The sequence below is a fragment of the Euprymna scolopes genome, chromosome 4 (assembly GCF_053919585.1).
Source record: "Euprymna scolopes isolate OS-2025 chromosome 4, ASM5391958v1, whole genome shotgun sequence".
In the NCBI taxonomy this organism is placed as follows: domain Eukaryota; kingdom Metazoa; phylum Mollusca; class Cephalopoda; order Sepiida; family Sepiolidae; genus Euprymna; species Euprymna scolopes.
In genome coordinates, this window is record NC_136485.1 from 4,096,865 (window position 1) to 4,109,722 (window position 12,858).

Sequence of the window (12,858 nt, forward strand, 5' to 3'; positions counted from 1 at the left end):
TAAGAATTGATTACTTCCGTTTAAACTCTTAATCTTCTGGTCACAAAATATTAAGGAATTTCTTAAGAGGAAAGATTATTTTTGAACATGATGTTAAAAATTTATTTGTTTAATATTTGAATGATAAAAAAATTATTTATCAATCAATAACAGTGAACATTTGGAAATATGGAAATTTTACTTTTGCAGTTTTTATTTTTATTTACATTTTAATTTTATTAATTATTGTTTTTAATTTTCATTATAATTTAATTTTTTTATTTACTTTTTAATTTTATTAATTAATTATTGTCTTTATTTAATTTTCATTATAATTTAATTTTTTTATTTACTTTTTAATTTTATTAATTATTGTCTTTATTTAATTTTCATTATAATTTAATTTTTTTTATTCATACATTTTTATCTTATTTTTGTAAAGATTTAAAAAAATGTTCTTCCTAGCTCAATGAACTAGATTTCCCATACCTCCTGAAACTGCCGATATCAACCAATATCTATTCGGATTTTTGCTGTATAATATTAAAATATATATATTTGTGTGTGTGTGTGTGTGTGTGTGTGTGTGTGTGTGTGTTAAGAGAAATAAATGATGCAAATCGAAATTTATAAAATTTATTGTTCAAAACCAGAAAATACAAAAGATTTTTTTGCTTATTCCATAGAATTTTTAAAACTTGGCTTTTTTTTTCTTAGCAAAATAAAAGTATGGAATTGATGGTTGGCAAAAAAGTCAAAAACTTTGCAAATTTTAAAGTTTAAAAAATTAATGATTTAAATTGTAAAAAGATTTTGAAAATGACGTCCATGAATCCTAATCTAGTCAAATGACAAACTCCAATCAATAAAAATGTTTAATAAGATCCAAGTAAAAAATGCATAATTTTGTGTTATATCCTTACTTTTAATAAGAATACAGCAAGAAACACGGGGTTATTTTTTTATTACATTTTCACCCCAAACAAGGCACATTGTCACTTTGGTGTAGGGGGCTACTATCAGGGGCAGCAACTACTGGGGCACTATGTTGGGATTTGGGCAGCAAGATGTCGGTTCACGTTACACTTGAACTTCTGCATGTCAGTACAGTTAGGGAAGCAGGAACCTGGAATGGAATTCCAGAGTCTAGCGGTTCTGGGGAAGAAACTACTGGAGTAGAAAGATCTTTTACATCTAGGGATCTCTAATGTGTGGGGCTGGGATTTAGCTGCCTGTCAGGTTTGTTGAGGGTGTCTACGTCATGGGGCACAAGTGTCTGCAGTTCGTCAGAGCATTCATCATTAAAATACTTGTAGAACAGGCAGAGGGATACGTTTCATCGATGGGACAGAGGCTGAAGCTTAGATGCCAGTTCAGGGCCTATCAGATTGGCGACTCTCTTTTGAACCTTGTCTAGGAGCGAGAGACTTGCAACAGATGCACCAGCCCAAATGTGACAACAATACTCCGTACATGGGTGAATGGTGGCCTTATAGAGGTACAGGATACTTTCAGGTGTCAGTAGTTTTCTAGCACGGTAGAGAGAGCCTACATTTTTCGCAGCGGCCCTGCCAATGTTTTCAATATAATTGTTCCAACTCATGTTTCCTGTGAACGTTAGGCCAAGCAGTTTGAAAGATGTACTCTCAGACAGGGAGTCACTGGCCATTGCTATTAGTGGCAAAGAAGGTTTCTTGTAATTATTGAAGGAAACCAATTTAGTCTTGGCAGCATTGAATGTGACCATCCATTTTTGTCCCCATTCCACTACAGATTGGAGGTTATCCTCTAGTGTTTTTGCCATTTCTTTAGTTATGTGTTCATTTGTTTTCCTGTCATGCCTGTTATAGAGTGTGGTGTCATCAGCATATATACCCATCTCAGAAGCAGTTTTGTCAGGGAGGTCATTAATAAATATTAGGAACAATACAGGTCCAAGGATAGACTCCTGAAGCACTCCCGCATTTATATCACACTGTTTAGATGTATGACCGTCGAGGACAAACTGGATTTTTCTCTCATCTAAGGATTTAATTATGTTAAGTATTCTACCAGTGATATCCTATGTTTTAATTTTCCTGAGGAGACCCTCATGCCATACCCTGTCAAAAGCCTTAGATATATCTAGAGCTACCGCTCTGCCCTCCCCAGCTTTGTCCAGTGAATGGTATATACATTCAGAGATTACAGTTAGGATGTCAGCTGTGAAACGGACTTGTCTAAATCCATATTGTTTGTCAGTCAGAAGTTTAGCATCTGTAAGGTGATGGACTAGAGCATGGTTAATTATGGTCTCAAATATTTTGGCGAAAAGTGCGAGGAGGCTAATGGGGCGATAATTTGATGGGTCAGTTCTTTCGCCAGAATTCTTGAAAACTGGTACCACAGAAGCAGTTTTTCAATAGCCCGGAAAGCATGATTCATTAAGGCATTTGTTGTAGAGTTTGGAGAGAACTGGAGCTACTTTGGCTGAGCACTTTTTTAATAGCACAGTTGGGATGAGATCAGGTCCATATGCTTTTGAAGTGTCAAGGTTTTTTATGATAGTGTGTACCTGAGCAGGGGTGATTTTTAGGTCATCTAGCATGGCGTCTGCCTGCAAAGGAAAGTCAGGCAGGGGGTCCAGTGTGGAGTTCGAGGCAAACTGGCTGGCAAGCATATTAACCTTGTCGGTTGCTGAGAAAACAACCTCGTGATTGTTGGTTAGTGGGGGAATTGTTGATTGGCCATTATTTACTACACTGTTTTAGATTTTCCAGAAGTCACGATTTCCTAATTTTTGTGCTTCGATGCGTTTTTTAGTGGTTTCAGTAAATTCTCTCTAAGCTGTCGCTATTTCTTTTTTAACATTACTTCTAGCTTCTATATACTTCTGGACTTATGTCGGTTAAACTGGACTTATGTCGGTTAAATCTGCGGTATGCATGCTGCCTTTGAGCAATGGCAGTTGCGCAAGTTGAAGTAAACCATTGGGGAGAGTGGGGCTTGCTATAAAATTTCCACATGGAAACATGGGCTTGAATTGCTATTTTGAACCATTCAATGGTCTCATTTGCGCACTGTTCAGCAGGAAGAGAAAAAATATTTCCCCATGGGGCATCTCTGATAAGATCTCTGATGACTTCCCAGTCAGCCTTTTTATAATATCTTGTTGTTTTGAGCACTGGCTCTTCAGTTTTGGGTCTAGAATTTAGGGCGATTTCTACCATTATCACTGCATGGTCAGCGTTCCTGAGTGGGCTGTTAGCATTTGTTATACAATCCTCGAGAACTGTAGTCAGAAACAGATCTAGAAGTGATGCGTGTTGTTCTTGCTGGTCAGGGAAACGGGTTGGAAACGTAACCATTTGTGATAGGGAGTGAGATATAGCGAAACGTATGGGTGTCTTATTCTCTTCCTGTCTTTTTTCCTTCTACAACAAGAAACACGGGGTTATGGATGAAGACAAAGGGGTTTATTTACAAGGGAGTACGGGTGACATAAGAGTTACTCAACATCTTGTCTTAAAAAGGATAATCCATCACCTAGAGCCTATTTTTTGTTATATCCTTACTTTAAATAAGAATGAGGAAAGAAATAAAGGGTTATGGGTGAAAGACAAAGGGGTTTATTTACAAAGGAATACATGTGAAATAAGAGTTACTCGACCTATTTTCTTATTCTCTTCCTGTCCTTTTTCCTTCTCTGTCAGTCACATGAGAGGGCATAGTTCATTTCATCTATGAAGGGATGTTAGGTCATTCCATTACATCACCTTCCTCCCAAGCTAAATTCTACTATAGAATTTTGCTTCTACCATTTTTTCCTTTTTAGACTTTGTCCAAAAAATTTGATCCTTTTCCTTTTCCTTTCACTTCTCGTCACCATTTGCGTTTGCCGATTTTTTACTTTTGGAGAGTGACTGGATTTCTTAGTTACTGGTACTTCCTTGTTTGGAGGTTGTGTATAGAAAGTGTCATATAGCACTTCCATTGGTAACTCTTGTTTTCTGACTGTTTCTATGTATCAGGGTCTCAATTGGTTAATATGTTTTTTTGTGGAAAAAGTCTGCCCTTTTATAATGTTAACCATTCTCCCATTTCTTTTTGAGATTATGCCTTCTTCTCAAAAACACTTCCCTGCCTGATAATTTTTGAAGAAAATTTTATCCCCGTCATTGTAAGCCTTGTACCTTACATTATCCTTGATACTTTTTTTAACTTTTTCTCTTGGGATTAACCGGTCGAACACCGAACGTACCTTCCTGGCAAACATAATTTCAGCTAGGGATAATTTAGCATTTGGATTTGGATTTGGTGTTATCCTAAATATTGTTAAGAATTTTTTAATGCTTTTTTCTTCTGTGTCGATGTTATTATTCTTTTTTAAAGCTCGTTTAAAAGTATCGACAAATCTTTGCGCTTGTCCGTTTCATCGAGGGTTTAAAGTTGGTGCTGTAAAGTGTTCAAATCTTCCTGGCTGTTTGGGACTTTCAGATCCTGTAACATTTACTCTTTTGCAAAATGAGTTTATTGGTTTCTCCCATAAATTGAAAAGTATCATCAAATCTATACCGAATAGATTAGAATTTTTTCCAGGTATCACATACATTTTAGTTTTTAATGTCTTCTCATTCAGGGTCACATTAGTATAAAATTCACCTTTAAATTTTAATCTATTTCCAGACATTCCTCTGGCAATTTTCTTTGTATTTTGCAGCTTTGGAGAACCAATTTTCTTCCATGTTGTTTCATCAATTAAGGATATGTCACTTCCAATATTCAAAAGACAGTTTACTTTCCGGCCATTCAATCTAACTTCAATATATTTCCTTTTTTACCATACATGGACTCTTTTTTAGAATCAATGGTCATTATTTCAGGCTTACAATATTTCTCCTTTTTGCATACTGTGGACTTGTGTCCTTTACGCCCGCACATAGCATATTTTGCTTTTGAAGTAGCACTCTTTTGTGAAGTGATTCTTTCCTCCACACGTTTTACAGTATTTTTTTACATAGTGGTCACCTTACTTTACCCTTTGTATTTTATCAACATTTTTCTCTCCAATACTAGTATTATCCTATTTTAAATTTAACAGTTTCTGGCATTCCTCAGTAACTTTCTGTAAGGTTATTTCTATGTCTTGGTTCATAATGGATAATATCCTAGAACGAATCTCTTTATCCTTCGAGGATGTTAACCCTTGCACAAATATCAAGCATTTAAACATGTCCTCTTTTAGATCTTTCAGCTTAAATAACTCGCATTGGGCATTTACTCTTCGAGCATAGGCGATAAAGTTTCATCTTGTTTCAAAATATTTAAACACCTATAACGAGTATAAAATAAGTTATCCCGTTCCTGGAAAATGTTTGATAAAATTTCTATAGTCTCTTTAAAAGAAATATCTTCAGGTTTCCTTGGAAGTATAAAATGTGTATACTTGGTATTTTCATGGGAACCCAGTTTTTGCAACAGTAAAATAATTTTTTCTTCATCCGACCACGCCTGACATTGTTTGGAAAAAAATATTTTCGTATCTACGATAATATGCTGGAAACGATAAGCCTTTAGTTGGTTCATATAAAAATTCTGTCAGCGAATTTGCAATTTCTTCCAGAGTGAACCGACAATCCTTTTTTTCTTCTTGTTTCATTAATATTGTTTTTAATACGTCATTTTGTTTTAACTGTTCTTTTTATAAAAATTCCATCTGACTTTGCTGAGCTGCCAGTGCTAATTGTATCGTTTTTGTAAACTCGGCTAATTGTTCCATGTTGAAGAATTTCTTTTTTTTTTTAAATACAGTAATAAAACAAAAGGTTAACAGTACCTGCACTAAGCATTAAATAAATTCACTGAATAGTTTTTTTTAAACCACAAAAAAAAAACATTCATTTGTAGACAACGTTTTTGCAACACCCATGAAATTGACACTGAAACACAGCCTACACATATTTTTTCCACCATATTTTTTTTTCTTATGAAACAAAAAGAAATTTGAAATGGACACTCTCAAAAATTGTTCCTTTCAATGCTTCGTAAAATGTCAATTTCTCTTTTTTTTTTTTTTCAGTAGGACCATGACAGACTGAATTAAAAAAAAATATAACTTACTTTTTGTGTGTTGTAGGTTTTTTTTTTTTTTTTTTCAGTAGTTGAATTTATCCATGCAGTATTTTCTTCTCTTCGTTTTCCAATACTTTTGGCTTAAAGTTCCGTTTTTGTGAGTTTGAATCCTGTCGCCGTTTGTTATATGTTTACTTTAAATAAGAATACAGCAAGAAACACGGGGTTATGGGTGAAAGACAAAGGGGTTTATTTACAAGGGAATACAGGTGACATAAGAGTTAATCGACATCTTGTCTTATTCTCTTCCTGTCTTTTTTCCTTCTCTCTCAGTCACGTGAGAGGGTATAATTTATTTCATCTATGAAGGGATGTTAGGGTATTCTATTACATCATTTTGATATGAATAAATTCAAACAGACCAGAATTTAAAAAAAATTCTTAGGAAATAAAATCAAATTATAAAATAGAAGCATCTTTCCACAAAATTGACATTTAAAGCTAGAAAAGATATTGATTTTCTGATTCATCAGTGTGGTTTTACAGAGCCATGCAGAGATTTTAAACCTCAACTGTGATCATCATATATCAAGCGGATATCCCAATGTACTTTTTCTTCTCTGAAGAAGATGCTTTTAAATGAATAGACAAATTTTTTATGTCTTTGTATTATTTGCAAAAGAATATTTTACCTACCCTAGGACTGGTATTATACAACATGTATTAATTAAGTGTACCTTCCCTAGGACAGGTAATTTACAGCACATACATGAAATAATTTTAGCTTCCCTAGTTCGGGTAATATACAGCAGACATTTAAAATAATTTTACCTTCCCTAGTTCGGGTAATATACAGCAGACATTTAAAATAATTTTACCTTCCCTAGTTCGGGTAATATACAGCCGACATTTAAAATAATTTTACCTTCCCTAGTTTGGGTAATATACAGCAGACATTTAAAATAATTTTACCTTCCCTAGTTTGGGTAATATACAGCAGACATTTAAAATAATTTTAAGAATAACGAAATCATTTTTAGAAGATGGATCAATTCTCGAGCAAAATAATTATTTCAGCAAAGTCCGTATTCTGCATAAACCAGTTTTTTGTTTATTAAACAGTTAGATGAAAGTAAAAATAGTTATCAAAATACCTTCCCTTACCCATATTAAGAATGGCTTTCTATGATAAATGGGTTGGGATATGGTTCACAGGTTTTTCTGAAATGTGTAAATGTACATATATTGTAAAAAGAAAGAAAAAATGCAAAGAATTATTAAATCCCAAATGGTTGCTACCATTTTTAATATTATAACCACTGTTATTCAAAAGACCAAAATAAACCTGCATTATAACAGATGTACGGTTGTTGTTAAGAACAATAAAAAAAATAACATGTTTCCGATTCTTGCAGTATAATGATGATTTTGGTTGATTGTGATGTTCATTAATTCAGATGATTTTCAGTAAAATGTTTGTTTTTTTTAATTCAGTTTACAAATGCTTGAATCATTCTAGGATGTCATAAAGTATCTGGCTTTTTTTAAAATTCCTTTAGCGAGATAAAGAGTCTGATACTTCTTAAAAAATAAGACTGCTCCCATATCTTGGGAGGTTCTGCTCAGAGCACTATTTCTTGTCTTGAGCCTTCTGTCTCATAGAAGAGATACTGCTAGTCTTTTTCTACTCGATTATTTTCATGGAAGATACTTAACTTGAAGTAAAAAAAACAAAAAAAAAAAAACTAAAGTTCTTTCTGAATCAACTTTTCTGAAAATACAAAAACAAAGAAAATGTCAAGTCCTCAATTCAAAATTAATTCCAATCATCTTCCTCAATTTGTTTTTTTTTCTCACAAAAAAACAAATAACCTTTTTTTTTTTTTTGTAAATACAGCATTATATTTTAATAAAAACATATTTTTTATTTATTTTCAAGTGTTTCTTGTTTTTCTTTAATTATTGACCAAATCAGGCAATTACCCAATATTCACATAAGTTTTGTCAACTCACAAATTCTTTGCATACAATCAGATTTAGTGGCCAACGGCTCATATGCTTCAAATTTTTTCATACACTGTAAATGGTTGAAGTTATTACATCTGCAGTAATTGGTGGGTGGTGGACACATTTGCACCCTGCTGTCTCCATGCTCGAAGTTTCCCTGTGCAAATATCTACAAAATTTGTGTGTGTGTCAGTGAAGGTGGTTAGGTCTTGATACTTGATTACAGGATGTTTCTTGGTTTGTATTATGGCTATTAACAATATCAGTTCTAGGACAGGCTGAACTCCTTGTCTTTATATGGCATGGATCAACTCGCTTGGTACTGCATATTCATTGATCCTGTTCTCGAACTTCATCAATACATTGCCAATCAATTCAAGGCTGCTATCTACATTCCCTCGCACTATTCTAATTATGCAGTAAACGTTGCTTTGTGGATACTAAGTGTCATATAAACAGATCCTGCTTTTTCAAACTTCACGTCTCGTGTGTGTGTTATAAGCACTGTTAAGAGCCTTGATCTCATTAATGTTAAGTAATAGATTGAAATTTAGTTTTGTTTTTTTATGCATAATCAACACATCAATCCTGGCTGTGTTACTGGCTGTTGTGTGAATTTGGATGGTGCAGCTTGGCATCTTTACTATATTCTACTTGGACCAAAACCGATAGGGTTTTATGATCCAAGTAGAATTGGAGCACTTCAAAGAAAGCTGAGCAAGGCACTCCATTGATGTAAATAGTGACAGTAAATAGGATCCAACTTATCCTCTCGTACTGACATCTCTGGCCACATGGCTGATCTTGTCACAGTGATGGTATGAGTGGTTTGTTCCTTTCTCTACTGAAAGAGTTGAGGCTTATTACATCTGTGATGAGTGATGGATGGTGAACTCATACCCAGAGATGCTTGAGTGATCCAGGCAGACTGCACCATAACAATGATGGTTTCCCCTACTGCATCCTCATCTGTCATAAGAATCCAAGCTTGGGCCAATAGTCTCTATAAAAACAACTCAATCACATTTGAGGTGGACCAGAAAGGATGTTTACTTGGGCCAGGAAGCCATAAATTTTATCAAAGAACTTGCTGTTGATTTTTTTTCACTGGGCTTTTCTACTTGTGCAATGAAATCCAATACAAATAAATTCTTATTGAGGCAGTCCTTACATAATCAAATTCTCCCTAATTTAACCACTATCAATTACTGTTAGATTACACCGAGGTGAGGTTAATTTGCTGATAGTCGATTTAGGAAAATCAGTTATTATTAAGAGTTAACTGTTAGATAAAAAAAATTATTATTTGACGGTTGCAGAATTAGTTTGTGTATAAAGACAAACGTTTATAGGTTTTTGGAATTTAGAATAGGTCTTGGAGAACAATAACCAAAAGAACCAGGAATATGACCTTGACAGGATGAATATTAAAAAATACACAAACAAGTAGATTTTAAATAATAAATTGAAATAGAAGAAATAGTCACATTTTAAAAGATGTGAGTTGAATGACTTAATAGCAACTGAGTTGGAACAAGTCAGGTAGTGACAGGGTTTATGGCCCTGTATGCTGGGGAAGATGCGTGCAATCTTCCAATGAGAAAGCATTTGAAGTAAAAGTTATCAAAAAATACAAGATTTGTTGCTCATTAATTAGGATGGATATTTATTTCATCTTTTGGCAGATTCGTCAACCAAGATCCGAACGAAGGCATGTTTTCTTTATTCACAAGATGCAAAACCATCCAGACTCTGTCTTCCGTCCCCTTTGTGTTATCTGTATAGTACATGTCACATGCACATCCACAAGGAACATTATGAGACACTAGACGACACAAAGAAACTCATATATCCACATACATTAAATACACAACTTATACTATCTAACATACGTTTAATCAGGTACAGTGACCAACAATTCACTAAAAGGGAATGTAACAGTTAATTTGGTGCTATACTCCCCGTGTTGTCCTGGTGACCACCTTACACTCATTAACTTTTATCAATGAGTGGCTTCCGGGTCTTGATAAGAGGTAAGTCTCCTGTAGAAAAACATGCACTTGTGATGTTAAGTTGTATAAAAGTGTTCATTTGGGTCAAAATCAGACATTGTTTTTAATCAGGTTTGTCTGATTATAGATTTTTGATACTTAGGCTTTTAATCGGAATGACTTCTACATGTAAGATCATTTCCAGATACATGGACATTTGTGTGAAATGTCCAAAAAAAATCGGCCCAACCGTTTTGGAGTGCATAAGGAACACTATCTCTCACACACACAGTGACATTTTTATACTAGCAGAGGCAGACAGTCTTCTTGTTAATGTGCTTGTAGTCATAGAAGTAGTAATACTTTGATGAGTTTTAAAATTATTTTTCTATAAAAATTAACTGCACGCTTGCACAGTCAATTTTTATACAAAATGAATTTTAAAACCTGCAGAACGTAGATTCGATCCACGAACATCCGAGTTACAAATCAGCACGCTTCCACTGTGCTGTTTTCGACAGAGTCTCTCTTTAAAAATCTCACCAAAATCAAGTACTCATTCAATCAATACGAAATTTTAACCGATTATAAGGTGAAGAATGAAATTTATAATGGTTTATTTTTTATAATCGATATTATATATATATATATATATATATATATATATATATATATATATAAATAAATGTTTGGAGGTACAGAATTTGTATATAGTTTTAAATAAAGTACTAGGCGGAAGTTTCTCGAGAGCTCTTTCGGCTATCATCTCGTCAGGAGTAAATCGATAGCAATCTAAATTTAGATTTAAATTTAGATTGCTATCGATTTACTCCTGACGAGATGATAGCTGAAAGAGCTCTCGAGAAACTTCCGCCTAGTACTTTATTTAAAACTATATATATAAAGTCTTTATATATATATATATATATATATATATATATATATATATATATATAATTTAAAGGAGATTAGAATAATAGTCTAAAGAGCTAAGTAATAGTGAAATTACTAGTTTAATTAAAATACAGGAAATGCTCGTTGTAATTTAGATATATAATAAGCTCGATAGTTAAATGTCCTAGAGCTAATTCAATATTAAGTAATGTGATTTATAATTTAAAAATTTAAAAAAAATTTTTAAATTTAAAAATCAAAATTTAATTAAATTAAAAATCAGTTTCATAAGAAGGAACAACAACAAAGTCAATTATCTGTACGATCGTTTCGGAAATCAGTGCTTTTTATTTGTGGTATACATGAAGTCACGTAGAACAATTATACATAGTTTTTTTTGGTAAGCACGGTCTCCTCATCAGCAAATTTAGGAGGATTTTTATTGAATTGAAAAGACACCTAAAATAAACCTAGCATTAAAAGTAAGGCAGATGAATCTTTTAGTTTTTCTTTTTTTGAAATCAGGAACTGTATTTAAAGTAGTCATTTAGATGTTTGCTATAGCTTTTTATTTTATTGAAAAGGTTTATTATATATATATATGTCTTTATATATATATATATGTCTTTATATATATATGTCTTTATATATATATGTCTTTATATATATATGTCTTTATATATATAGATATATATATGTCTTTATATATATATATATAGATATATATATGTCTTTATATATATATATGTCTTTATATATATATATATGTCTTTATATATATATATGTCTTTATATATATATATGTCTTTATATATATATATATGTCTTTATATATATATATATGTCTTTTTATATATATATATATATGTCTTTAAATATATATATATGTCTTTTTATATATATATATGTGTCTTTTTATACATATATGTCTTTTTATATATATATATGTCTTTTATATATATATATATATATATATATATATATATGTCTTTTTATATATATATAAGTCTTTTTATATATATATATGTCTTTTTATATATATATATATATATATATGTCTTTTTATATATATATATATATGTCTTTTTATATATATATATATATATGTCTTTTTAGATATATATATATATATGTCTTTATATATATATATGTCTTTTTAGATATATATATATATGTCTTTTTAGATATATATATATATATATGTCTTTTTAGATATATATATATATATATATATATGTCTTTATATATATATATATATGTCTTTTTATATATATATGTATATATACATATATATATATATGTATATATAGATAGATAGATAAGTCTTTTGAACGCCGTTATTAAAACTTAAATTCTTTTCTACAGTTTGCATTTTGAAGACAGAAGTGTTTTTTCGAGATAAGTGACTTCTATATTAATTCATACTTTTATTTTTAGATTCAAATATTAATAACTACATTTTATTTCAGTATTTAATTTATGTATTTCTGTTTTATTCAGTGCTAGCGTTTTTTTTCTCGTCCATAAATGTTTATTTATCTACTAAGTTTATTGCAAAAATAGATTAGGTAATTGTATTCATTTTTAGTTCGTGAGAGGGGAATCTATCACCATACTTTCCCTTAAGCACGTCCGTTGGACTTATTTTTTATTATTTCTTTTTAATGGAGAGTAGAAAACGCATTGTGGATTCGTTATCGACAGCTCCTGTTACCCTCGCTTCTTCTTATTTGTCCCTCAGTCCTCGTTTTTTAATGAGTGATTTTTCTGACAAAGGCAGAAGAAAAAGCTATTTTCTAGGTTGGCAGTATTTTGCGCGAACAGTTGGCAGAGATGGCGGAAATTTTCTGTTTCTATGTCTACCCTTGTAGCCATGTCACTAGTAAGGGTGCTGGAGGTAAACGTTTTATATGGGCTGACGTTATCCGCCTGATAG